Raw genomic sequence first — 27,624 nt, forward strand, 5'->3', positions numbered from 1 at the left:
GGAGTCGGGCTGGAGTGCTCTGCCCTGCTGGCAGTCCCGGCGGGGAGTGGCAGTGAAGTCGCCGGTGGAGGCCTGAAAGGAAGCTGGGGAGGTAGGACTGCTGACTTGTGGGCCGACTCTGGCACTGGGGCTGGCGGGCGTGGAGCCTCCCCCTCATCCTTCAATTGCCCTAGGCCTCTGCTGTGGGGCTTCAAGGCGGACGGCGTGGGAACTGGGTGAGGTGCCCTGAACACGTGTGCAGTTGGCAGCGGCCTGTGCAGACAGCTGGTGAACTGATAAGCGGGGCGCAGGCTGAGTAGGCCCAAGACCCGCGGAGTGAGCGGAGAGCGCGACACTGGCACTAGAACACACCGGGGCCGGCTCTCCTGCTAAAGGAGGTATCGTGGGGAGGCCTGCGGTGGCCGGGGCACCGATATATTGAAGATAACCCATTGAGGTGTGTGTCGCTGAAGCAGCCACGGCGCTGCGGGGCAGGACCGGCGCTAGATGGTCCCGGCCCTGTGGTGGGGCTGTGCTGGCGCTGTGTGCCGCCGTGGGGCACTTGGAGCATACCAGGGTGAGGAACGAGGTGCAGAGACTGTCGCCATAACTGCACGAGCGCGGCGGCGCGGTCATTGGTTGTACTCGCGCTCCCGGCGCGCTGGTGCCGCTGCCCTGCCTGGCCGCCAGACGTGGCCCCGGCTGACACACCTGCTCCATTAAAACACTCCCTCACTGATCTCACACAGCCCACACCGGTAAGAAACCAGATTGCAACCAGCCAAAGATAACTTTTGACCAGACCAAAAAACAGCCGGATAGTAGCGCTGAGACGCAGGCCCCCCTCATGGTCCCGCCACTGGAAACAGGAGCAATCACAAACGATGCAGTACAAACCATGTTCCGTACCATACAGACATCACTCACAAATATAGATGGGAAAATAGACACTTTAACGTACCGAGTTGATAGGATGTCTGAACGCTTAGATAAGCACACAGAGCGCCTGGATATGGCGGAAAGACGGATTTCCGAGGCCGAAGACTCTCAGGTACAGTTCGAGTCGAAACAAACAAGGATGGAGAAACAGCTGGTGACGTTGGCGGCCAAGGCGGAGGACTTAGAGGCCAGGTCTAGGAGGAGTAATATCCGCCTGATGGGAGTTGCTGCGTTGGCAGTTCGGGCTGGACTGTTCCCATGAGGCACAGGGTCAGACTGATTTGCATATAGCCATGTCTGAACTGGGGTAGCAGAGTGGGCTAAAGAACGGTGATGGATTAAACCCAGATCTTTTGACTGGGTGTGAGTGTTTGATTGGTTCAGATGCTCCGTCCATTACCACTCCCTTTTGTACCGCTTTTGGCCGCCATAAGTGTGGCAGGGTATGCTCAGACGTGAGTCCCTTGCTCACTTTGCCACTGGATTCAAGCAAGCCGGGCTGAAGACGGCTGTAATGCCAGAAACCGGTCCTCGGTAGCCTGTTTCCGGTCCAGGGAAGGCATGGCCTGGCAGTTCGGGCTGGACTGTTCCCATGTGGCACAGGGTCAGACTGATTTGCATATAGCCATGTCTGAACTGGGGTGGCAGAGTGGGCTAAAGAACGGTGATGGATTAAACCCAGATGTTTTGACTGGGTGTGAGTGTTTGATTGGTTCAGATGCTCCGTCCATTACCACTCCCTTTTGTACCGCTGTAGACCCAACACTCGACAGGTCGACTGGACAGGATAGATATGGCAAATGATCAGCTAGGGTCTTGAGGGAGGGGATATCTGAATGGGCACTGCTGGATGTCTGGAGACAGAGAAACCCTGATAAATTGGAGGGAACATGTTTTTTGTCCACACACCTCACGTGGTCCAGGCTGGACTACTGGTTAGTGACACAGGACGTTTGCACTTGGACCACGGAAGTGACACACATGCCTAGGACATTGTCGGATCATGCTCCGGTCATGCTCACACTAGAGGTACCGACGCACACCCCACAGCAGTTTACTTGGAAACTGAGGCCAAAGACACTGCAGGACCAGGTGTTTCGAGAGGGACTAAGACAGGCCATAGTGAGCATTTTTTAGCACAATACTGGCTCTGTCCAGAGCACGCGAACTCTATGGGTAGCCTTTAAGGGAACCATACACGGTTACTGCATTAGTACCCATGCGGGTATATTGAAGGATATCCAGAGTCAACTGGAGAAAATTGAAGGGGAAATTAAGGCATTAGAACGTAGGTTCGTGGAGAACCCTTCTGACTCTATCCTAGCCGAGATAAGGCAACACATTGACAAATATGATAGCTTCGCTGCAAATGAAGTAAAATACATCTCCCGTAGATATGTAGCGCGGAACTATGGTGATGGTGGCAGGCCAGGTAGGGCATTATCTTTCAAAATTAAGCCAACACAAACAATGGCGCATGTTACCGAATTGAGGACAGGGCCAAATGTGTCCGTGTATGACACACCGTCCATATTAAATAGCTTTACTGAATTCTACACACAATTGTATACGGCCCGGACTGTACCCCCTGATCCAGATATATGGCAATACCTAGATGATATAGGATTAGCATGGTTATCAGATACACATAGAAAATATTTCTGACTCCCAATCTCCAAAGATGAACTGCTTGATGCCTTCAACTCACTACCCAATAATAAAGCCCCTGGCCTAGACAGTCTTCCGGGGGGAGTTCTACAAGGAGTATCGGGATATACTAATACCCCACTTTGCGGAAATGCTCGAAGAAGCATACGAAGAGGGCACACTACCGGACACCCTCACAGAAGCTTTATTATTAGCGCTCCCGAAGCCGGGAAAAGACCCCCAGAAGTGCGAATCCTATAGGCCCCTGTCCCTAATCAATATAGATGCAAAGATCCTTGTGAAAATAATAGCGAACAGAATACACCCACTCCTCTGTAATTTGGTATTGCCAGACCAGGCGGGCTTCATGCCAACGTGGTCTACTGCCCAAAACCTGCGCACGATCTTCTCCCTCTATCATCAACTAGACCCGGAAGTGCCGGCGGCTGCGGCCCTGCTGGACGCCGCAAAGGCATTTGACTCCGTGGAGCGGAGTTTCAGGTTTGTGACCTTGCGCAAAATGGGGTTCCCGAACCTTTTCTGAAATGGATTTCCCTACTATACAAAACACCAAAGGCACAAGTACGTGTTAATGCTTGACATCCGATCCCGTATTAATTACTAGAGGCACGAGGCAGGGATGTCCTCTGTCACCCATGCTCTTTGCTCTGATACTTGAACCACTAGCCTGTAAAATTCGACAAAAACACTTTGCCACTGCCCTGCAATTCACTCTCCAGCCAATTAACATTTCACTCTACGCTGATGACATGGCTCTCTATACTACACATCCGGATAGACACCTGAACCCGCTCATACGAGAATATGTACAGTATGAACAGTATGCCGGCCTCAGCATCAACTGTGACAAATCGGTGATAATCCCACTGACCACTAGTACTGAGGAACCAGAGTTAGACTACCCTTTAAAATGGAGCACTGATCCAGTCAAATATTTGGGGATATGGATACACAGAGACCCACAGTTAGTCCTAAGGGAAAACTATGGGACGGCAATGACTAGGCCGGAGGAGCAAGTAGAAAGATGGATCAAGTTGCCCCTTTCAATGGCTGACTCCAGAAGAGGATTATATTACCCAGGTTTTTGTATCTATTTTGGAATATCCCCATCTGGCTGACAAACGCTTTCTTTAGCAAATTGCGCTCTGTGGTTCAGAGGCTGACGTGGGCCGGAAAGCAAGCCAGAGTGAGTTGGAGAGTCCTCACCCAGCCATATTACCTGGGAGGATTTGAGGCGCCCGACCTACAATTATATTATATCTGCGCGCAAACTCAACACGCATACTACTGGACGCGACCACATGCATATATACCACACATAGCGGTGGAGCATGACAGCATCTCTCCGAAGCCGCTGCTGGCCGAGCCCATATGCTACACACCAAAAGATACGATAAACACAGCAAAAAACACCTCGAGAGTGTGGCATGCACTGGCGCACAGAGCGAATAAAATACCGATATACGCGCGAGCATTACCAACAGTCAAACACCCTAATCTCTCAGTGACACAGGAACCCAGAATGCAGACTCTGCTAGAGGAAATGGGATTCAGCACTATGGGCCAAGCGTTCCCGCATAACACGTTTCTCATAAGTTCAGACCCTGCCTTATGTGCACATCAAACCCCGATGAAAAATGTTGCATACTTGTACTTACGCGCGGCCATGAAGACACTTTACAATACGTTCCCTAACTAACCTGATCAGCTGACGACACTACAGGCGCTGCTATTGGCCCCGACACGCACGCACTTGGTTACACGGCTCTACACTACAGCGTAACGCGAACAGGCCACAGAGATTACGACACCTAAAAGTAGATGAGAGGGGTTGCTAGGTACACCACTTGATGAACAGGACTGGCAGTATAGCTGCACACATCTCCCACTCCTTACCTCTAACTGTAATCTATGCATAATACACTTCAAATTTCTACACCAGGTGTACTACACGCCCGCAAAACTACACAGATTGGGACTCAGAGACAACGACTCCTGTAGTCGTTGCAATTCGCCAGGTGTGGATTTTTTGCATGTGGCGTGGTCCTGCCCCGGCCTGCAGGCCTACTGGCACGCAGTCACAGAGGCATTACAAACCATGCTCGCGGAGCATATTCCGAACACACCGCAGACGTGTCTATTGAGAATCAAGAAACTCAAGTAAGCTAGAAGGAGGTCGTTTCTGGCGGTGGCGCTGCTCCTTACGAAACGTAGAGTAGCGATCAGGTGGGGTAGCAAGAGACCGCCTAGGCTAAAAGACTGGATCACTGATATGACGTATTGTAAAACTACTTTGGAGGCCTATGCTGAAGAAATACCAATGGCGTCTAGACCCAGGGACTACTGGGAGCCGCTGACACAATAATTGCAAGACACCTCCGGTTAAACGCACTACACGGCTGCCACACTTGTCCCACGCTGATGTGGAGGCTTCTGTGAGAAATGCTACTTGTCTAAGCTGTGGAAGATAGATATGTATGGATATGTAGGGCAGGGAAAGGTAAAAGTGTGTTCACAATCATTGACATATGTCCTGATGTGTATGTTTAAGACTGTTGGATTTTATGTACAAAATGATACTGCTCTACAGATGTCAGCTGTAACTTGCACTATTTGTTATACTTCATTGCATGACGTGTATCTGCTGGTCAACAGAAAAAAAAAAAAAAAAACTATCACCCTCCCTTAAAAGTTTGAATATTTTCTGCAAAGTACAGATTATTGTATTTTTTGTCTCTTCATCTATCACTCTTAATGCATTTGGGGTTGTTGAAAGGGTCTGTGTTTTGAATGTAAATTGATAAATGAAATTTTCTCTCCCATGAAAGTTGATGGAGTTTGCACTGTGAATCGGTACAAACGAGTGTTCATTTTGATTGAATTATTAGATAAAAATAATTGAATCTTACTTGGAGTCTGATTATTTTACTGCAAAGTTATAAGAAATTTTTAATGACTTTTGTTAATATCACCATCAACTACTCGACTAATGGTACACTGACCAAAGGAAGAGTGTTGATCTGTGAAGATTAGTTGGGTATTGACTAATTCGGATGTATGTCATTACCACGCATGCTTTTACAACGCATGCCTTTACTACGCAACTTTCACTAATTCAGATCAAGAAAAATAAAAGTTGACCCCCAGCGAAACAGTCAGGAAATCCAAATGAGTATATAAGCCCATTGTAAATGTTAGTTTGATGTGTGAAAGGTTTATCCTGGCCTTTCGCTAGATCAGTAGTACATTTTCCTAGTCCAGCCTTGACAACACAAAAGCTTGAGAAACTAGTTTAAAATTCGTTTCTGGGGAAAAGGTTTTGATACCTCAAAGGCGCCATGGCTGATTTCTGTGCCACTTTAGAGAAAGAGCTAATGTGTGCTTGTAAGTTCAAACTGTTCCTTAGCAAAAACCAAGAGATATATATATTTATTTTATAGGTTCACCTTCTTCTCTAGGAAGAATCTTACAGATTTAATTATGTATTTGTTGGTTTAATTCATTCTCTTAACCAGTCAGAGGATTATAACGATGGCAAGAACTAACCGGAGACAATATATTTGGGGGACAGAACTGGATGGGAAGATAAACAGAAGTGGATAGTTTTACTTACTTTCCTGAAGTAGAGCTAATAGAGTTTCAGATGCAGGCCTTTTAAGAGGTCAAGACCAGGCCTTTGCAAAGATCATCCATTAACCTGTGTAATCTTGAAACAAGGTACATGCAATAATGGAGAAAAAAAAAATCGAAATCATACTTGGCTCGGTTTCACAAATCTTGCTTGTGTATGATGCACAGGATTTTTAAACAGACTCAGTTTTAATAGGATGCTCTGTAGCTACCTTCTAGCCACTGACACATTGTCAGACTTCAAAAGTTATGTCACTTTCATCACTGTGAAAATCAGAATTTGATGAAGTTTGATTAATGCTGAATCTGGATGGCCCAGATAGACACAATTACAAGTCAATCCGGGAAATTACACATGACATTTGCATGCCTTTAGAACTTAACATTTGGTGCTGGTATTGCAGGACACACGATGGTGCAGTACCAGCGGTGTTTAGAGTTGCCTCACTACTAGGAGCTCAGTTTAGCTCACAATTAATCTGTTCAGGATGCAAATGTAACAGTGCATCGTCAAACATACATTAGTACAGATCAGTTATGTTGCAATCCGTGAAGGTAGGCAGACGGTTCAGTCCAGAACAAATATTGAGAAAGGTTTGTAATATAATGCAGCATTTAGAAGAATAAATTGGACATTGTTTTGCTTTGAGAGGTTTGAGGTGGGATAACTCCAACCAGGCTTAAAGTGTTTGGGCAGCAGTTTTAATGGTATTCGTGGAGAAGACTTTCTGAATAACCTCAACATAAAAAGGGTAAGCAAAGTCTGAAAGATTGAGGGATGACGCAAGTGTTCCATAAAAAGAGGGTACCATGTGGGTCACCTTGTCGAAGTGACGCAACGTTTGAGAGTGAGTTGCCCAGTTTTATATGTTGACATCAGTTTCCAGTGATGAAGGTAGTTCCTCTAGACCCCGGTCGGGTCCCTAAAATATCAAGCAGCGTAGGATGATTTAATGTGTCAAGCGACAAGTCCAGGATAAAAAGAGGAAGGAATCACCTAGAAACTGAAATTTATCCTCATCTCTTAAGGATTGCTATTTCTGTTTTGCACCCTGATTTGAAGCCAAGGCAAAACTCATCAAAGGAGGTAATTTTCAGCTATATATGTTTGAGTTGAGAATCCACAAAGCTTTCCAAGACTTTCGCACGGCAAGAAAGGGGAAGTTTGAAACTGGGCACAATCTGTTTAGGTTTCTGTGATTCGTTCCTTTTTTAAAGTGCAGAAACCCATCCCATTTTTAGGCGGTATAGGACTGAATGTAGTGTCAGGAAGGAATTCATTAATTAGGTAGGTCGATTAAGTTTATTTAAAGGGCTAAACCGCTGAGAAGTGTTAGTGTTATAAGTTCCAGGAAACAACCGGATAGTCTGGTTTAAGCAGTTTTGTTTAGTATATCTGACTGGATGATCAAATAGCTTTGGATTTCTGGATGTTGATGCATAGTTCAAAAGCGGCCTGGATTGATTTTGGAAGATTTCATTGTTACAATTGTTATCTTCAAGGAAAGCTGGGAAATTCTTACATTTTTCAACAAAGTAGACATTGTTCCCCCTAAAGAGTTGCTTGTGTGTGATTACTAAATAATGCAGCCGGGTTTTTGGGGAGATTTTATCTAGGTTAATCTCCTTCTAGTACAGGTGGATTTGGCTTTGAAAATTCGTTGTTTATGAAGAGCAAAAAATAAATACAACTTTACTCATTTGCAGGTGAAGGCTATAAGTGTCTTTTATTCTTAAATCAGTTCCTTTACATACCACTGTTCTGATTGTTAAAATTTTACTCTTTTAAGTTTTTTGGAGCTGTTGTAACCTTTTAGAACGTGTTGGTTTGTGAGCTTATGAACTTGTTGATATTGTGGGACAGAGTCCAGAGCTTAGCAATATTATTGATTTCGGTTGCATCACTTATGTTGTTAACATCTGTGACTCAGTTTATAATTTTTATGTTGGTCTGCAGTCATTATTTTAATAGGGAGAGTAGGGTACAGGAAGTGATCTGCTCATTCAAAAGGTCCAAAATAGAGCTATTGAAGTGAAGTGAGCGGTGGTCATGAACCCTTGGGTGGAATTATTATTTTTTAGAAAGAACACATAGCAGGTTCCTTTAGAGCTCTCAATTGTAGGCGGATATTCCAAAAGAAGATACTATAACCCAAGGAGAGCGTTGTCAGTTTAGATTGCTTGTAGTTGCTCCACGAGACAGTAGATTTAATGAATTTTGGTAGGCTTGAAGTCAAGATATCTACTGTGAAACGTTAAAAAATTATGTGAACTTTGAAATTATTTAGTCTATAATTGACTTTTGTGTTTAATTGTGAGCCCCCGCTAACTTTCACTTTAAGATCAAGGTTTTCTGTTCATCATAAGTGGCACTGCTGTTGTTATTCTGGATTCTTTCAAGTCTTCCTAAGGATGTATGGAGTTCACCCTTCATGGTTTCCCTGAAGACATGCTATGGTAGAGCGGGTAATTGTGAGCATTGTTCCGAGTGTTCTCATATCTCCAATGGAGCATATGCTACAGATGTGTGCTACTCTTTTTAATTTCAAGGGGAATAAGAATCTCCATGCCATGTGTGGGAACAGATACTACTGCACGTCGAGAGGTAAAATGTGGGCCTGCTCCAAGAGAAGGCCGGGAATTTCAAGGTGCTTTACTTTGATTTATCAGTGAAAAATGTATTGGAATGGGACGTGTGGCTTCGGAAGTCTTATTGGCCAAATCTAGATGTTAAAGGTTGGAGGGTGGGATACTGATGAGGGGGATAAGTGGGAGATAGGAGAGGAGAGTATTCGGTTCATGTCGTAGGAAGTGGTTCACTGAAGGGAGGGGAGGCAATGGCATCAGGTTGTAAATCAATGGTCTCTGAGCTCTTAAAGGACGGGAAGAAACTGATACCTAGGCAGCATGTGGAGTTGTTAGGTAATTTTGGAGCTTTGGGTAATTCTGGAGAACTTTAAAGAAATATTGTAAGATGGAGGAATTTTGCGTATGTCAACTGGGTAGAAGACAAAGGTGTCGAATGGTGTCATTTGAAAAGATGAGGCCCATTTTAAGGGGGCTATTAAGGTCACTATCAAATTGATGTCAGATAGGATAGTATGTGTGTTTATAGAGCACTCGATTGCCGTGGCGTCTTGGCGCTAGTATATGTCAGAGGAAAGGCCTATATTACCAGATGGACTAGGTGGATGTAAACAGATCCTTCCTAAAAAGCTGCCGATTTGCTTGGAATCTCATGGCCATTGGCATTTTGTTCCATAATGTTGCTGCGCCGTTCGATAATGTCCTTCCTACCCATCTTGCCCGCCTAGATGAGTGTTTCAAGGTGGTCGTTCACAAATTCCAGTCTAATGATTATGACTGCATTCTTTGAAAGGCTCAGTTGATATTTTAAATCAAAGACGTTTTTAATACGCAACTAAAAAGAGAGGCAACATTTGAGACAGTCATATTCCTAATAGCCTAAGGAGCATTTGAGCAATGCTGATGGTATCAATACTTATCTAATAAAAATCCTTTCACTTTTCTTAAGGTGTTCCTTGTTTCTTGGGCAGGGGTAGGACACTCTGAAGTATGCTCTAGTAATGGGACTGTACATACGTGGAGGCAATACATTTTAAATAGTAATGCTGGTCTGAATATCATTTTTTATTAAGGCAGGACCAGAAGTCTGCAGTTTGAGATGAAGAATAAGTTCCAGGCAACTGACTACGGTCATGGAATGTTTGAATACGTGTTTTGTCAGGAAGTTGAAATACTCTCAAAATGGCCACCAAAAGGGTATGACTAATGGGGATTCATCCCTCCAGAACTTCTAGGAGAGGGTAATCTAGATTTAGATGTTGTTTTGGCTTTTTACTTATGGAGACAACAAGGCTGCCTCCATTGGATGATTTACTGCTCAGTCCAGATCTAACTCCCGGTACCAAGGACATGTGGGGATAGAAATAGGAGATGGGATTGATTTACACTTCGATTTCACCAACCACCAGTTTGCCTCTCATACCCCTACTCGCACTGCCACTCACATGCCTGCAGCCCCCCCTTCCACTGCACGTCTTCATAACTTAATTAAGGAGGTGCGAGGAAAGTCACAGGTGAGACCCATGTGGTAATTTTTCATTTCCCACATGCTGACATGGACAGGAAAAAGGGCTCAAGAAGTGTGTATCTATCTAGGGTCTCCTGGTGGAATTGTCCGAGCAGGGGACTGCAGCTATCCATTTCTATTAGAGTTGTGTTCCATCTCTGCCCCCAAGCGTTACCAGTGCTGTCCTTACAAACCTGTCCTCAGCTGCTCGTTGTAGGTTTCAGTTTCTCACCTTTCTTTCAAAGTGCCACACTCGTGTCTGCATCTAATCAGTTCTTGCAGTATTGTAAGGCCTTGAAAAAGCTGTGACCGACCATATTTCAAGCAGGATTTGCAAGGCTTTCAAGGAGTTTGAGAGAGGAAGGCAGAGGAGCTCATTACAATTGTTTCTTCTTTCAAGCCTGGGCTACAGATTATTGAGACAGGTCTTATGTCCCTCTGCTTCCAGCCACAGCAAAATGTCTGGCCCCCAACTGCTCTAAGCATTCTGTCTGGATTATACCAATGCTCCCCAATTCCTAGAGCTTACCTGGGAGGTTCCAGCCACTGATTCAAGGACTGACCTCTCTGTCCCTGCTTATTTAGGACTACCGCTCTCTTCATTATGGCCACAGACAGATTTCCAATCAGCATGGGCTTGCTCAGACCTTCTTCAAAACTGAAAGGTCTAGCAACGTTATAATTAAGTCAACATTATTATAGTGGAGTTGATATTTTCTGTATAGATTGGTGAAGTAGAAATATTTGTTGAAGTCGGACAACAAAACAATATGTAGACCTGAAGTAATCCTTCAGAAATTACACAGTGGTAATAAGGATTAGCTCATGCCCTACTTCATATTCTAAACTTAACTATTTGGACCAGATTTTACAGATACATACAAGTAGAAGGACATTACCAGTGGCAAAAGCAGTAGATCACCACATAAGGATCAAGTTCACAATAGCCTACTAAAAAAATTAAATCTTACAATTACATTTTATTCTACACTTCTCATGTGAGAAGATTTTCTAATCAAGATCAAGTAGAAGTCTGCAAACGTTGACGATGCAGACAAATAGGACCAACATAATAATAGGTTGACAATAAATATTGATGTCTTAAGGGCTCTTTGGGCTCCTGGAGATATGACTGGATAGGCAGGGGTGGGTTAGAGACAGGGGTATGACTTAGAACTCAATTTATCAATATAAAACAAATTCTCTAGCTATGTGGCCTTGGACCTTGCCAGTCTCACACGCCATGCCTTTTCTGATGCGGTTTTAAGACGAATTACATCTCAGTAACCTATAGAAGTAGGTGCCTTTTAATTCCGCTTTTTGCGAGCCCATTCCTTATTTACATTTGTTTTCATTGTCGAAGCACTTTTAAACACTGCTAAAATGCACCTCATATGAGGTACATAGATTAACTGATACACCATTTTATTGTAAAATATTGCATTGCGACAGCAGAAAAATATTACTGTGGCAGCAAGACTAGAAGTTCCACATGGCGGTACACCTTTTTGCAATTATAACCCAACGTTTGATTTTAGTATTTTTATGAAACGTACTAAAAGTAAATAGCTTCTCAGAGTATTTTTGATCAACATGATCGCTACTTCAATATCTGGTTGGTAGTAGATAGCAACTCAAGCAAATTTCAAAAGTATTTGTCCTGTCGGAAATCAGATATACCTTAGGAATATTCTAAATTAGATAATTTTTTTATGATAAAATATTTGCACCACATCACAACATTTCTTCTCTTAGACATTGGAAACAGAACAACAAAAGGTTATTAGATTCATTGTTTGGAACTCAGTAGACGTGCTTTAGGCAAAACTGGTCATCGATCTACTACCGTCTTGATAAAATGCAGCACACACCAGGGAGAGCAGTCCACTAGCTTGTGAGATTCCTTTGGATTCATAACTTATTGATCAAGAAAAATTGGATTTCCCACCACTGATTATGCCTGACCTTTCTTCCAACTGTCCTACTATAAAGGGTTTTATTGATATAATCCTTTCTTGCCAGGACTTCACATTCAGCATATACAAGCAATACTCTTTTTAGAGGACTAGGATTTTTACAAATTGAGGACCCCCACATTTTTGGATGCTGTTTTAATAAAGGCACATAGGTGACAAGTGAGGCAGAGTTGGAGGTCAGATACCAAAAATGTATCATACTTATTTACTCATGTCATGCAACTGAAAGGTTAGCTCAACCCATTCTTGTCCTTTTAAAAAATCTTATGTTGATCTGTTCGTTTTTAAACTTTTGTCCCTCACCTCCCTCTGGGATTCCTGCTCGTTTTCCTGCCCCCCGCACAGCCGAGGTGAGCGCTGCTGCGGGACAGGCTCTCCCCACTCGCCGCCATCAGCGAGCCTCCCCTCAGGCCACGCCCACCTCTACGAGGCCACGCCCATCGCCATATTTAACTAGGAGCTGACTACGAGCTCGGCCCTTCACTAGACTCTCCTGAGGCTCCCCCGGGAGCATAGCTCAACCCATTCTTGTCCTTTTAAAAAATCTTGTGTTTATCTGTTCGTTTTTAAACTTTTGTCCCTTACCTCCCTCTGGGATTCCTGCTCGTTTTCCTGCCCCCCGCACAGCCGAGGTGAGCGCTGCTGCGGGACAGGCTCTCCCCACTCGCCGCCATCAGCGAGCCTCCCCTCAGGCCACGCCCACCTCTACGAGACCACGCCCATCGCCATATTTAACTAGGAGCGGACTACGAGCTCGGCCCGTCACTAGACTCTCCTGAGGCTCCCCCGGGAGCATAGCTCAACCCATTCTTGTCCTTTTAAAAAATCTTGTGTTTATCTGTTCGTTTTTAAACTTTTGTCCCTTACCTCCCTCTGGGATTCCTGCTCGTTTACCTGCCCCCCGCACAGCCGAGGTGAGCGCTGCTGCGGGACAGGCTCTCCCCACTCGCCGCCATCAGCGAGCCTCCTCTCAGGCCACGCCCACCTCTACGAGGCCACGCCCATCGCCATATTTAACTAGGAGCCGACTACGAGCTCGGCCCTTCACTAGACTCTCCTGAGGCTCCCCCGGGAGCATAGCTCAACCCATTCTTGTCCTTTTAAAAAATCTTGTGTTTATCTGTTCGTTTTTAAACTTTTGTCCCTTACCTCCCTCTGGGATTCCTGCTCGTTTTCCTGACCCCCGCACAGCCGAGGTGAGCGCTGCTGCGGGACAGGCTCTCCCCACTCGCCGCCATCAGCGAGCCTCCCCTCAGGCCACGCCCACCTCTACGAGGACACGCCCTGAACACTGCTACAAACCATGTGCCTCCCACGTACGCGCAGCGGACGGGCGCAGCGGGTGCACCGTTTGCGCGCCGAAGGCGCCCCTAAGGCAAGCCCGTCTGCGCCCGTCCGTGACCGGCCGGGACCAGGGGCCACAGACCCTGCCCGTCCTCTGGTCTACTCATCAGCACAACTTTCTGCACATCTGGCCCCCTTCCCTCTCCCCCCCTCTCTGCTGCAACGCCTTGATTCCTTTGGTATTCTTGCCTCCCATTCTCCCTGTCCACCTCCTCCCACTCACAGCCCTATTTCTCCCTCCCCCGTTCTTCCGCCTGCATCCTGCTCTTCACCTACCCCCCTTGCAGCTGCTGCCTGCCTGCTCAACACTCGCTCGGCAGTCAGGCATCAGATGGAACTTTTTAATCTTTTGAGCACTGATTCTCCAGATTATTTATTTCTCACTGAAACCTGGTTCTCCACCGACTCTACTCTGGATCTCCTGGCCATTCTCCCTGACACTTACTATGCTCTTCGAGCGGATCGCCCGGCTGGGAAGGCTGGGGGCGGTGTGGCGATGATCATTCGTTCCACCCTGAAATTTCAGCTCCTTGATCACCCACCCATACCCAATGTGGACTACCTGGTGGCCCGATCCCTCAACCTCCCCGATCCTATCAATGTTGTCCTCATGTATCGTCCCCCTCAACCCATGCCCCTTTTTGTTGCTACCTTGCAGGATCTTTTAGCCACTCTGGCAGTCAATAATTCATCGGTTATCTTACTTGGCGACTTCAACTACTGGCCAGGTGACCCAAGGGAAGACTCTTCTTCTAAAGACTTCTCTGCCACTCTCCAGTGTCTGAACTTCTCGTCACATATCTTGGCCCCCACCCATGTCAAGGGTCACATTCTTGACCAAATTTGGTCATTGCGTCGTGATGTCTCACCCCCTTCTATACTCCCCTGCATTTGGTCTGATCATTCCATTATTTCTTTTTCCATTTTTTCTGCTTCAACTGTTAAACCGCCCTTACCCAAAAACTTACTAGCTCGCAGCTGGAACCAAACGGATCTTAACCTTCTCTCGTCTTCCTTGGCCTCCTCAGTGCCAGATCTCACTGGCCTCTCCTTAGATTCGCAGACAGAAGCCATCAGCACCTGGCTCTCTCCCTCCTGCGATCAGGTTGCCCCGCTTAAAAAGGTCAAATCCGTCCGCCCCCACGACGCACATAAATGGTTCACCATGGAGCTCAAAGATCTTAAGCTCGATCTCAGGCGTTCAGAACGCCATTGGAGACGAAATTACTGCCCCACTCTCCGTGCTAAATACAAATCCCTCCTTAACGACTATAAAAAAGCAATCTTGACGGCCAAAACTAAATATTTCACCGAGAGAGTTGCTCTCTCTGCTAACAAACCCCGTGAAATTTTCTCTCTGGTCCATCACCTCGCCACTTCCGACCGCACCAGCACCAGTCCTGTCCCCACCCAGGCTTTCTGCTCTTCACTCAACGATTATTTTATTGACAAGATTGCCAACATAAAGGCCATCATTCCCGTGGCGAGTCAACCCGGTGTCTCCTGTCCCCTCCCTCTGCCCTCCTCTTCTTTGGATCATTTCCCTCCCATTCCCATCGATTGTTTTCTTAACCTGCTCTCTAAAGTCAAGTCTGGCTCTCCGGCGGACTGTGCCCCGGCACGGATCCTCAAAGTTCTTTTTACCAGTTGTCCCGCTCCTCCCCTTGCCCTTCTTAAAGCCTCCTTGGCCCTGGGTTCTGTTCCTCCTCCTTTCAAAACCGCTATGGTTCTTCCTATTCTTAAGAAACCCGGTCTAGACCCCTCTCTCCCCTCTAACTTCAGGCCTATTTCTCTTCTTCCTTACCTGGGGAAGATCCTTGAAAGTTACGTTACATCTTGCCTGTCCTCTTACATCGAGGAGAACCACCTCCTGGCCTCCCACCAGGCGGGCTTTCGACCAGGACACTCCACGGAGACAGTGATCATCGCGGTCCTGGACGAACTTAAGGGGAAGCTGACACCAATCTTCCCCAAGCGCTGGTTCTCCTCGATCTGTCCGCTGCGTTTGACACGGTCGACCATGCCATTCTTCTCGACCATGTCAGCGCAGCGGGCATTCGGGGTGTAGCCTTTTCCTGGCTTGCGTCTTTTCTTCAAGGGAGGTCCCAAGCGGTCCACCTCTCGGGTTTCTCCACTCCCCCTCGCTCAGTCACCTGCGGGGTCCCTCAAGGCTCCTCCCTTTCCCCTCTCCTCTTTAACCTCTATATCCACCCCCTTATCATTTCTCTCCGCGAGCTGGGGGTCTCCGTGTACAATTACGCGGATGACCTCCAGCTCGTCTTTGATCTCTCCTCTCCCTCGGATTCCCTTCCCAAATTCTGCTCCACTTTAGTTTTTATTTCTGAATGGATGAGCACTAACCATTTGAAGCTCAATCCTGACAAGACGGAGCTTGTCCTCACGGGTGGCCCCTCCAATCCTTGGTCCTCGATTCACTGGCCCCCTTCCTTTGGTTCCCCTCCCTCTCCGGTTTCCTCCGTTCGGACTTTGGGCATCAAGGTCAGCCATGACCTTACCATGCATGCCCAAGTCAGCTCCGTTGTATCTTCTTGTTTTTTGTTCCTCCGTCTCATCCGGAAGATCTCCCGGTATTTCACAGCGGACGCCCTTAAATCCATAGTCATGGCCCTCATCACCTCCCGCCTCGACTATGGGAATGGCCTATACATGGGCATACCTGCCTATGAAACCCGACGTCTACAGGCCATTCAAAATCAGCCAGCCCGCCTCATCCTTCATCTTCCCAAATCTTCCCACATTACGCCCGCACTTAAATCCCTCCATTGGCTTCCTGTTCACCTCAGATCCTTCTTCAAATTGGCCTGCCTGGCTTTTCGGGCTTATACCCACTCTGCTCCCCTCTTTATTAGCTCTATGATTACTCCTTACACCCCAACCCGCACTCTTCGCTCCTCTTCTCTCTCCCTTCTGCACGTTCCTCGCTTCCGCAAATCCAGAACGGGTGGTACCCGTTTTTCGGTCTTGGCGCCCCAGACCTGGAATAGTCTTCCTCTCTTCATTCGTTCTATCCCCATCTACACCCACTTTCGTAAAGCCCTGAAAACTTTTTTGTTCTCTCAAGCATTCCCCTGCTAGCTCCTCCCGATCCCTCTGCAGAGTCAGGTTTAGTCCCCAGCGCCAGGAAGCCGCGTGGCCGCAGTGCGCTTTATTAAGTTTCTTTTTCATTTCATTTCATTTCACAATTAAGTAGAAAGCCACAGAAAAGAATGATAACATTTAAAATAGGGAAGACAGTGATGTGACCAAAGCCCTAGAGTAGCAAACCATGGCTTCAGATGCATGGAGTAAAAGGGGCATTTGTGGAGGATTCAATTTATTGCTTTTTACGTATTTTTTTTATAGAATGGACCTAGCCACAATAGCAGCAGAGCACCTTACAAATAGCCACATGCCTTAACATTTAACAGGACAATTTTATTTTCTCTACATTAGCTACCCGAGATGTAATCTTTTATTCTGGTTACGCTAAATGTGGATGTTGCTAGACTATCTGGTAAATTCTTCAACTACTAATTTATAGTGCAATTTTTAATGAAAAGCTAGTTGTCCAATTGCATGTGCTTTCCATCCTGTTATGCATTTGTTGCTTTAAGTATTCAATGGTTTTAAAAATGTGGTGCACTTGTATGTTATATAAAATGTCTATTACACATTGGGTGGTTGTACATTAGGTCAACAATTCATCCGCAAACCTTTAATAGTAGCTGCATGTTTGTCACATTCAGTAAGTTGAGTACCTCCATTCTCTTACAGGTGAAACATGGGATTTATGCCATGCGTTTAAATTGATGGGCAAATAGCTCACCTGCTAAACGTATCCCAAAAAAGGTGGGGAAAAAAAGATCTTTGCAAAGGTCGTGCAGTGTGATGTTCGCAGCAGTCTTGGTCAAAATGTAGAATGGACAATAGTAGCTGTTTGACCAACGCTTTGACACTTCTGAAACGAAAAAACAAAATAAAGGTTTAGGGTTAGCTCGTGGTTCCATCTCAAATATTATGAGATGGCAATCGATACCTTATTTAGCAATATGGCAACCAATGAAAGTACGTCATAGCTTGATTCCAGGTGCAAAAGAGCAGGGGTACAATCAGAGGGCGACGCTTCATACTGATTTGTAATACTCCCCAGTAGCTGGGGACACACCTCCTTGTGTAACCAGTGAATTACAGGTGTAATTTAAATTAGACAGTTGCCTGCTCTATAACAAAACCAAGATCCATTTTTCGCTCTGTTTTATCCAACTCAGAATATATATATATATTTATTTATTTTTTCACTGAAAAAAACATAGGTTTCAGATATGTTATAGTTATGAATTAGCATTTAAAAAACCTTAGAAATTCACTGAAAAAAACATAGGTTTAAGGGGTGTTATAGTTAGCTGGACATTTCACTCGTACAAAACCATTCAAATTCGTCCGTATAACTCGGGCGCCCGCAATTCACTGCTGATGATGTCACATATTACATCATTCATGACATGGTCAGTGACATCACTGATGTTTGAAAGGACGATTATTTAGGAACAAGGATTTGAAATAAAGTGGACTGACAACAATGATTACTGACAGCAAAGATTTCTAACTATGGATACACAGTAGAGGTAAAAAGGAACAGAACATTAAGATAATATTTAATTCAAAAATATATTTTTATTTTGTTTTTCTTTAGGGTCTGATTTGAACATTCATTAAACATTCATTGATGATACTAGACTAGTCATCGTAATCTGTTTGCTATGTATCACAATACAGTTTGGTAACAAATATATACATTTCATAGATGGGTTCAAGTAAATACACAAAATGTAATATATATACAGAAAAATAGGTTGTACAATCACAGAAACATGGCTAAGGGTAATTTAACATTACTGATGACATCTCAAATGACATCACTGATGACATCATTGATGACATCATCCAGTGAATGTGGTTTGGTTCGATATTTAAATAAGTATTATATATACAGCAATCTACATTGAAGACTGAGTGGATGTAGAAGTGTCTGGATGGAGAGTTTAGTAGCACTGTGATTAAGTGACTAATTTAAAGTGTCTCACTAAATATATGGGATAGTGATTAAACCGCGTGAATATCTGTTTCACTGTAACTCTTGTTGTGTAAACTACATCACTTGGTTACTAGCTATGTGAAAGTCTATATTAGTTATTAATTAGTTAAGTGACTTTGTATGGGAGAGTGAATGTGTGTGTGGTTGGGTGGGAAGTGTGCGACTGTCCAAAGATCTGTAAATAGTTGATTTAGTAGGTATATGAGGTTAAGACTGCATGAGGAAACACTTGTTTGGGTGAGTAAATCTCTTTATGGGTGTGCTGAGGAGTAAATATATTTCCCAATAATACATGTCCAACAAAGTAGAAATATAAAAGGCAGTGTATGTGACAGTTGGTGTTTATAAATAAGTATACTTAAGACTCAGTGATTGTATGAGTGACTGTATCGAAAACTGTATACTTGCAATAGAGATTTTATAACACACTAAGTATGAGTTACTATCTATATGAATAAATAAAGTGGTGTTTGTATAAGTGTGTAGCCTAGTAAATGTAAGTATGATCATTTGTTTGTATAAGTGAGTAGGATGACTGCATAAGTGAATAGAATGTGAGCTGGTGTGTAATGTTGATGTAAGTATATAAGTTTATTTAATAATGTTCTATTGATCTTTGTTAGCCTGCTTGAGTGAATCTATAGGTAAGTGTTTAGATGTGTGTAGATGTAGGAATCACTGCTTGGGTTTGTAGAAACTTGTATTGGTGTGTCGATGGTTTCAAATATGGTACTCCATATTTTATAATGAGTGTTGATGAGTGTATGATGAGGTGTATCAAATTGTAACGTGGATGATGTCATCAGTGATGTAATTTGAGATGTCATCAGTGATGTCATCAGTGATGTCACTGACCATGTCATGAAATATGTAATATGTGACATCATCAGCAGTGGATTGCGGGCGCACGAATTATAGTTAGTAGAACTAACTATAATGGAGGAATTTCAATGTTTTTGTACGAGTGAAATGTCCAGCTAAATATAACACCCCTGAAACCTATGGTTTTTTCAGTGAATTTCAAAGTTTTTGTACATGCTAATTCCTAACTATAACATATCTGAAACCTATGGTTTTTTCAGTGAATTTCAAAGGTTTTGTAAATGACAATTTTTAAATGTATTAATTGTTATATTTAATTTTGTGATACTGATTTACTACATTTTTATAAACTATTTTTAGATACTTTATTTTTTTTAATTACATTATAATTACATTATATATTACATTACAAAATATACTTTCTCAGAATGAATTACTTTAGTTTAAATACTTTGCAAATAGGCAATAGTCTTAAGTACAGTAGTTACAGTTGTTGCAATGGGCAACACAATTTCAAACACAATGCAACATTGAGCTCAATGTGAATTTCTAGTTAAATGCAATTAGTTACTTTATGGATTACTTTTCTAACCACAGGACTTGATCCTAGATTCAGTCCTGGGACATCTCCTGTAAACAGTTGAGTTAAAGTGTTTTGGTTACAGTATTGATTTTTAAGGAATATTATTGTATTTTAAAAGTTGACAATTTTTTTTCACATAGAATCACCAATGTTATCCTATGGGAGGAAATTCACTTAGCAGGTAAGTAGTGTTATCGTTACTTTTTCTTACTCCGTGGTGGATCCTGGATCCAGCACGGGCGCATCCTGTATACAGTTGAAAGAATGCATTTAAGTCATACAGGCGATTTTTGAACATTTGTAGTTTGTGAAAATAGACTCTTAGAAACTTTTCTGGTGAAAACCAGACAATGGATTCCTATGGAAGCAAATACAAGTTACTGGTAAGTACGGTTAGAATTACTTTTCAGGGTCAGTGCTGGGCTTAAAGATGCAGCACTGGGTTCTCTCCTGATAACAAGTGAGTGAATCGGAATTCGTTGTTCGGATGATTTTAGATGAATATTTTAAAGTTCCAAAACTCCATACTTAATAGAATTTCCAAGTGAAACCAGTCAATGTTAGCCTATGGAAGGAAATTCAAGTTACTGGTAAGTAAGGTTAGAATAACTTTTCAGGATCAGTACTGGGCTCAAAGATGCAGCACTGAGGTCTCTCCTGATAACAGGTGCGTAGATCGGAATTCGTAGTACATACAGTAAGCGCCACAGAGCTGCGTAGCAGAGAGATGTAAAAAGGGGCACGGCCTGCACCGCCTCTCTGCAACGCAGCACAGTGGCGCTTCCTGGAAGCACCTTGTGGGCCACTTGGCCCCCATGGTCCCTCAGGTTTTAAGTGGAATTTTTTCACCAACTTAATGTGCCACTGGGCGTGTTTGCACACATCACGTCAGGCCCCGTCCCCTCCCTTCACCACTGTGTAAACGCGGCCTATGGCCGTTCTAAATTGAGAGATTAAGTCCCCTTTAATCCTAAGGGTCTCTAAGGTCAAACTAGCCCACTAGGTACCTCCAATGAGCACCACAGAGCTGCATTGCAGAGAGGTGTAAAAAGGGGCGTGGCCTCTGAACACCTGTCTGCAACGCAGCTCCCTGGCACATACTGGTGATACCGGTTGGGCCATTTGGCCCTCAGGGACCCTCGGTATTGAAAGAGAATTAATTACCCAACTTAAAATGCGCCACAAGGCACGTTTGCCCAGTAATGAAGGAAGGTGCGCGGCCAGAGGTGACATGTCTTCAAACACGCCCTGTGACGCATTTTAAGTTAGAGAATTAATTCCTCCTCAATCCTGTGGGTCCCTGGAGGCCAACTATCCCACCAGGTACCTCCAGTATGCGCCAGGGGGCTGCGTTGCAGAGAGGTGTTCAGAGACCACGCCCATTTTTACAACACTCTGCAACACAGCTCCATGGCCCCGCCCTTCACCACTGTGCAAACGCGCCCCGTGACGCGTTTTAAGTTGGGGGATTCACCCCCCTTGAATACTGAGGGTCCCTGGGGTGCAACGAGCCCACCATCTACCTCCAGTAAGCGCCACAGAGCTGCTTTGCAAAGAGGTGTAAAAAGGGGCTTAGCCTCAGAACACCTCTCTGCAACGCAGCCCCCTGGCGCATACTGGAGGTTTCTATTAGACAAGTTGGCCCCCAGGGACCCCCAGTATTCAAGGGGAATTTGTTCCCCCTCTGTAAACGCGCCAGGGGGCGCGTTTGCAGTGTGCTACAAGGAGGGGGGGTGGCCTCTGGCGCGATGCCGGTCTTTTCCTTTTTTTGGGGTTTAAGAAGGGAGGCTGTGTGGCCCCCCTTCTTTTCCTAATATTTTGGCCCTGGGGACCCCATCCCCCAGGGCCTGCCCCCTAAAAAAAAAACTGTTTAAAAAAAATTTGGGAAGGGGCCATGTGGCCCCCTCCAGAGGCCATAATCGACGCCAGGGACCACATCCCCCGGGACATGGCCCTTTAAAAAAAAAAAATAATAATATATAGGAGGGGGGCTGCCTTGCCCACCTCCTTATGCCATTTATGGCCCCGGGTACCCCAACCCCCGCGGTGGGCCTTTATTTATTTATTTTTAAATAATTTGTATTTTGGGGAGGGGGGGTGCGTGGTCCCCCTCCCGGGTGACTTAATAGCCATGGGGACCCCATCCCCGGGGCTGGCCCACTCCGTTGGGGACCGTGGGGGTGTCCCCAATCCCCCCCACGGTCCCGCCGGCTCCCCGCCTCCTGAGGGAGCCGGCATTGCTTTTCCACATGGGGAGCAGCTAACATGCTGCTCCCCATGTGGAAAAGCAATCTGCTTTGCTATTTGGGAGAGAGAGCAGGTTTTCTGCGCTCTCTTCCAAATAGCAAAGCAGTTGGCGATGAGAGCGTGGGAGCTGCGAGGCTCCTGCCCTGCTATAGCAAACTACAGTGTCCCGGGGGTGGGCACCCAGGGACACTGCATGAGCCGTCCCTGGGGGGTGGCGGTCCCCAGGGCCATCACAAGGCTCCAGGAGGGGGGCCGCGTGGCCCCCTTCCCACCATCTGCAAAACCCCACGGGGTGGTGGTCCCGGGGGCTGGGGGGGTCCATCACGGGCCCCCCCCTCCCCCCACAGGGTATGTACTTTAAAAAAAAAAAAACAAGAGTGGCGGTCTCCGGGGCTGCGGGGGGGGCAGTGTTCCCACCCCACAATCAAAATTTAAGTCAAGCCCCAAGGGTGGCAGTCCTTGGGGCTCGGGGGGGTAGTGTGCCCCCCCACAATTATACGTACTTTTGCCCTGGGGGTGGCGATCCACGGGGCAGTGGGCCCACACTTTTTTTTTTATATCAAGATGACCCCAGGATTTGGCCCCCCCCCGGTTGCTAATAACTAATATAGTGCGGGCTCTGCAAGATCCGCGCACCCTGCACGGATTTTGGCGATTTAAAAAAAACAAAACTAATTTGAGGCATTGGGGGTCCTTGTGGGACCCCCTGAATAAGCCTAGGGGGTCAGGGTGTTTCTACCCTGCCCCCTTTTTGCGTTTTTCGAGTTTTTTTTTTATAGGTTTCTTGTGCCTCGGTTCTTGGCTGCCAACACTTCTTGATTTGGAGTGTTGACAGCCAATTAGAATACAGCTTGTACACAGCAGGGTGCGCGGATATATATATATATATATATATATATATATATATATATATATATATATATATATACTTTTAAATGTCATTTTCTCAGGAACTACTGAACGGATTTATATCATTTAAGCACAAGGCACACGTCTAAACTAAGGACTACCTCTTTGCCAAATTTGGTGTAATTCCGTTCAGCAGTTCAAGCTGTAGCCGCGTTGAAATGTTCCTATGGAAAATTGCATAGGGAAAACACGTTTTGGGGCCCCTCTTTTTTTCTCGGCCCCCGCTTGACGAGACTTTCAGGATAGGAGCGGACCGGAGCTGGCCATTAGTTTTGAAAATTTCACGAAGATTCGTCAACCGGCGCCAAAGTTATTCCAAATAGAATGTTGCGGATTTCCTATGGAAAATAAGTCCTAACTAGAACTACCTACTGGCGACCGCCATTAGGTAAAAGAAATATATATATATATATATATATATATATATCAATAACACACGAACTCCAAATGCTGAAGAAAAAGCCTTTAATGCAGTTTAAAGGCAACCAAAATACTTAGTATTTTGGTTGCCTTTAAACTGCATTAAAGGCTTTTTCTTCAGCATTTGGAGTTCGTGTGTTATTTGGCAAAAGAAACGGAGAGCCAAGTTGTTGATTTGGTATGTAGGTTCGCTACCTACACACGAACCGCCTTCGCTGAGAGGCTTGAGGAGAGCGGAGCTTGGCGGCTGCTGGGCTATTTGAATTTATATATATTTATGAGTTTATAGAGTAAGCAACTGTGGACAGGAGTCTGTGGACAGGAGTTCTGGTGCTAGACAGATGGGATATACAAATAAGACTTCAACCTATAAACTTACTGCTGCAAAGCCAAGTTTTTAATTGTTTACGGAATCTAAACAAGTTGATTTCAGAAACAAATGTGAAGAGGAATTTTGCTCCGGTTTTTGCCTGTCAAATAAGCAAAGGAGCTACCACCCTGGTACATTTGACTTACTGATGGAACTTGAAGAGAGTGAGTACAAGGGAAACAAAACGCACCGATAGGACAAGAAAGGAAAACCAAGATCATGTATAGCCTTGAAACTTGTACACAGACTTTTATAAACAATCCGCTTCTTCACTGGCAGCCAGTGCAAACTTTGAAGATGATGAGTAACTGAAGAGTGCTGCGGGAACCTCCAAGCCAGCTGTGCCAGATTACTCTGAATGATTTGGTGATGCTGGGTTGTATTCTCCATTTAAGAAATCGGATTTTTTTGGGGTGCGCGACTGCCCAGTTCACAGGATAATCACAACCCCCTATCAGGGTGAACCCTCAAAGTCACTAAATTAAGCTGAGCTCAAACCCCGGTATGTGTGGCACAGAGCAGACAGAGTTAACTTAGGGCAATGTGTAAAGTATGCAGTACCAAAACAGTAATAAAATCAGAAACCAAGCCATAAAAACCCGAAACCAACTTAGAGTAAAATGACACCAAAATGACAAAAATCTAATAACAGGAACTGTAAATATTATTTTTTAAAGATTTGAGGGAAAATAGCACCAAAAAGCACAAAGCACCCAGATCATTTAAGATCGCAGTGGACTAGGACCTCGGTGAGATTTTAGGCCAACCGAGCCAGTCTGATACACCAACCAGGTTCAACTCAAAATGGAAGTCAAAATCCTTCAGCAGGACAAGGCAGCAGAATCTTACAGAAGAAGTCTTTCTAATGTCTGACAGGCATTGGACAAGGTCCTTCTGAAGCCCATGGTTTTGCTGGGAAAAGCTCAGAGCAGGAAAAAAGTTCATATTTTGCACTTTTGGCACCTTTGCCTGGTCAAGAGTTCTACTTTGAGATTTAAGTCTCTTTTCAGAGCTCCAAATTCTCCACCAGGGCAAGGCAGAAGGGGTGGCTGTATCCTCAATGGGTTCGACAAGGCTGGATTCCTTTTCACCGCGGGGATACAGCAATTGTAATGCTGTCTGAATTACGCATACCATTACACATTTACAACGCATTGCATTTTCCACAAATGAATGCAGGTATAAATGTAATTGTAACACATATATATATATATATATATATATATATATTCATATCATGGCCCTGTAGAAGGCTTTGGCCAAAACGCTTGGGTATAGCTTTACTTAACCTGCACAATGCACTTTGATTGTTAAAAGATATAAAAGGTAAAGGAAGAAAAGGAATTGGAGAATCTTCGAGTTGATTCAGGAGTGTGTATATATAAAAAAATATATACACACACACACACACAACTCCTGCTACAGCATTAAACACAGTACCGAACTTTCTCTATGAGTCTTCCCAATAAACACAATATAAAAATTCCATTATTGTTAACTTCACTCAAATCCATGGACTTTCTCTAATCACAAGACCTTAATTTTGTAAAGATTCCCCTTGTCTTTTTTCCTTTTTATTCTTTATAGAAAGGCAGAAATAGTGAACTCTCAGTTGCATAATCATAGCTATATCTTGGTCTCCATTTTCTAAATCAATAACATGCTAAATATTATATATATATATATATATAAATAAATAAATAAATAAATAATCGGTCGCCAGTAGGTAGTTATAGGTAGTTAAATGTTTCCATTAGAAAAGTGTTTTACGACTTGGCTATTTATTGGCACCGTCTGGCAAATCTTCGCAAAATAAAAAAATAATAATTGTGCTGGTAAATCTAGTTGTGTATGGACAGTTTCAGGGTGATCCGTCAAGCAGGGACAAGAAAACCAGGGGCTCAAAAAAAGTGTGTGTTTCCCATGTTAATTTCCATAGAGAGTTTAGACACGCCTACAGCCCAACCCGCAAGACGTAATTACACCAAATTTGGCAAAAAGGTAGCTTTTGGTTCAGAAAGCACGCTTTTTGTTATTTAGTGTAAATACGTGGAGTACTGTTTGAGATATTAAACAAAATCAAAATTGATATATCCAGGGTTACGAAGCCTTCACAAATAATGACGAGCTTGTCCTGATTGGAGGCTAAAACTTCAACCAGTAAGTGTTGGCAGCCATTTAGAACTCAACCAAAAATAAAAAAAGAAGGAGAGTACCCTAACTCCACCAGGGTATAGTAGCATTTTTTCTTTTTTAATTAAAGGCAACATTTGTGAATATTCGCAAATATCATAGTGAATAAAAAAAAAGTGCAGTCTCTTGTGCTTATTTTTAATGTAGCCCCTGGGTGCATGCAGAGTTTATTTTTATTTTAAATGGAGAGGGTGCATGAAGCCCCCCCACCTTCAGGGGCTTATTTATGCCCCTTGGGACCACCACCTGCCTCGGGTTATTTTGAAATAAATATGTAGGCAGCCGCATGGACCCCCGACGGGCCCTGTGGACCACCACCTTCCTGGGGCTTTTTTTTTTTATATATATAAAAAAAAAAAAAAAAAAAAAAAAAAAGAGGAGGGGAACTGCTCAGACCCCCTCTCCTGGAGCTTTCAGAAGTACCATCGACCACAACCTCCCCGGTGCAAATTAAAAAATGAAGAAGAGGGTCCGTGCAGAGCCTGGCCCCGGGGACCACCCATATCACAATTAATCTTTCAAAAAGAGGAGGGGGGGGGAAAGTCTCCTCCCGGGACATATATGGCGCCGAGGACCACCACCTCACTGAAAAGGTGTTTGGAACTCACCGATACAAATATTCCAGTAGTCTCAGAGGAAAGATCGGGTTCACTGCAGAAATGTTTTTAAAAAGCAGCAAGCAGCTTACCTTCCTGTTTACGGCTTCATAAGAGGGGGCAACAGAAACCGCAAAGAGAACAGAAAGAGAGTTATTAAAGAAGGGTGTAATTATAATTGCAGGATGATTCAGATATGGCACTGTGAAGGAACTCAAGGCCCATAGCTGACAGGGCACCACTTAATTAAACCCCAAAGGGTTCACAGTCTACCCACAGTTTAAGCTCTCCCTTGATAAGGTTTTTCTGGGCAATATACTGGACATATATATGGAATTTTAAGGTATTTTATCCAGGAATAGATGAGGTCAATAGACAGTTACAGGGTTGTAGAATCCTATCACCCGATGCCCAAGAGATATTGTTTGGGGTACAGGATCTCCAGTTTGTTTTGACCACTGGGCAAGTAGGGCAGACCTAACCCTCACCTTCAGCTGCCAGTTTACAGTACCACAGCATGGATCTGTGAAGAGTATTGTCGGTAACTAAGGCAATATTTGCACCCATATTTATAAGTTGCTCTAACTTGTATATATGGTTCATTAATTCAAAGCCTTTATGGATAAGTGCAGTGAGCTCAGCTTGCATTACTGAGTATTCCACTATAAAAAAACTGCACCCACGTTTGCAAGCTGTAACAATTTGAGGATAATTATAGCGCTTCCAGAATGCGCCCTGACTACATGTATATACATTCATA

The 27,624-nt window shown here is 44.4% G+C and overlaps 1 protein-coding gene across 1 annotated transcript in view; it reads right to left on the reverse strand.

Annotated features, from left to right (window-relative positions):
* Positions 1-27,624, reverse strand: part of PRR5 (proline rich 5) — a 621,995-nt gene that overhangs the window by 467,530 nt on the left and 126,841 nt on the right. Inside the window, exon 2 of the mRNA XM_078673851.1 lies at positions 17,456-17,587. The gene's annotated coding sequence lies outside the window, so the exon portion shown is untranslated. The remainder of the gene's footprint in view (positions 1-17,455; positions 17,588-27,624) is intronic.

This window comes from Lissotriton helveticus, chromosome 1_1, assembly GCF_964261635.1.
Source record: "Lissotriton helveticus chromosome 1_1, aLisHel1.1, whole genome shotgun sequence".
NCBI classification, from domain to species: Eukaryota; Metazoa; Chordata; class Amphibia; order Caudata; family Salamandridae; genus Lissotriton; species Lissotriton helveticus.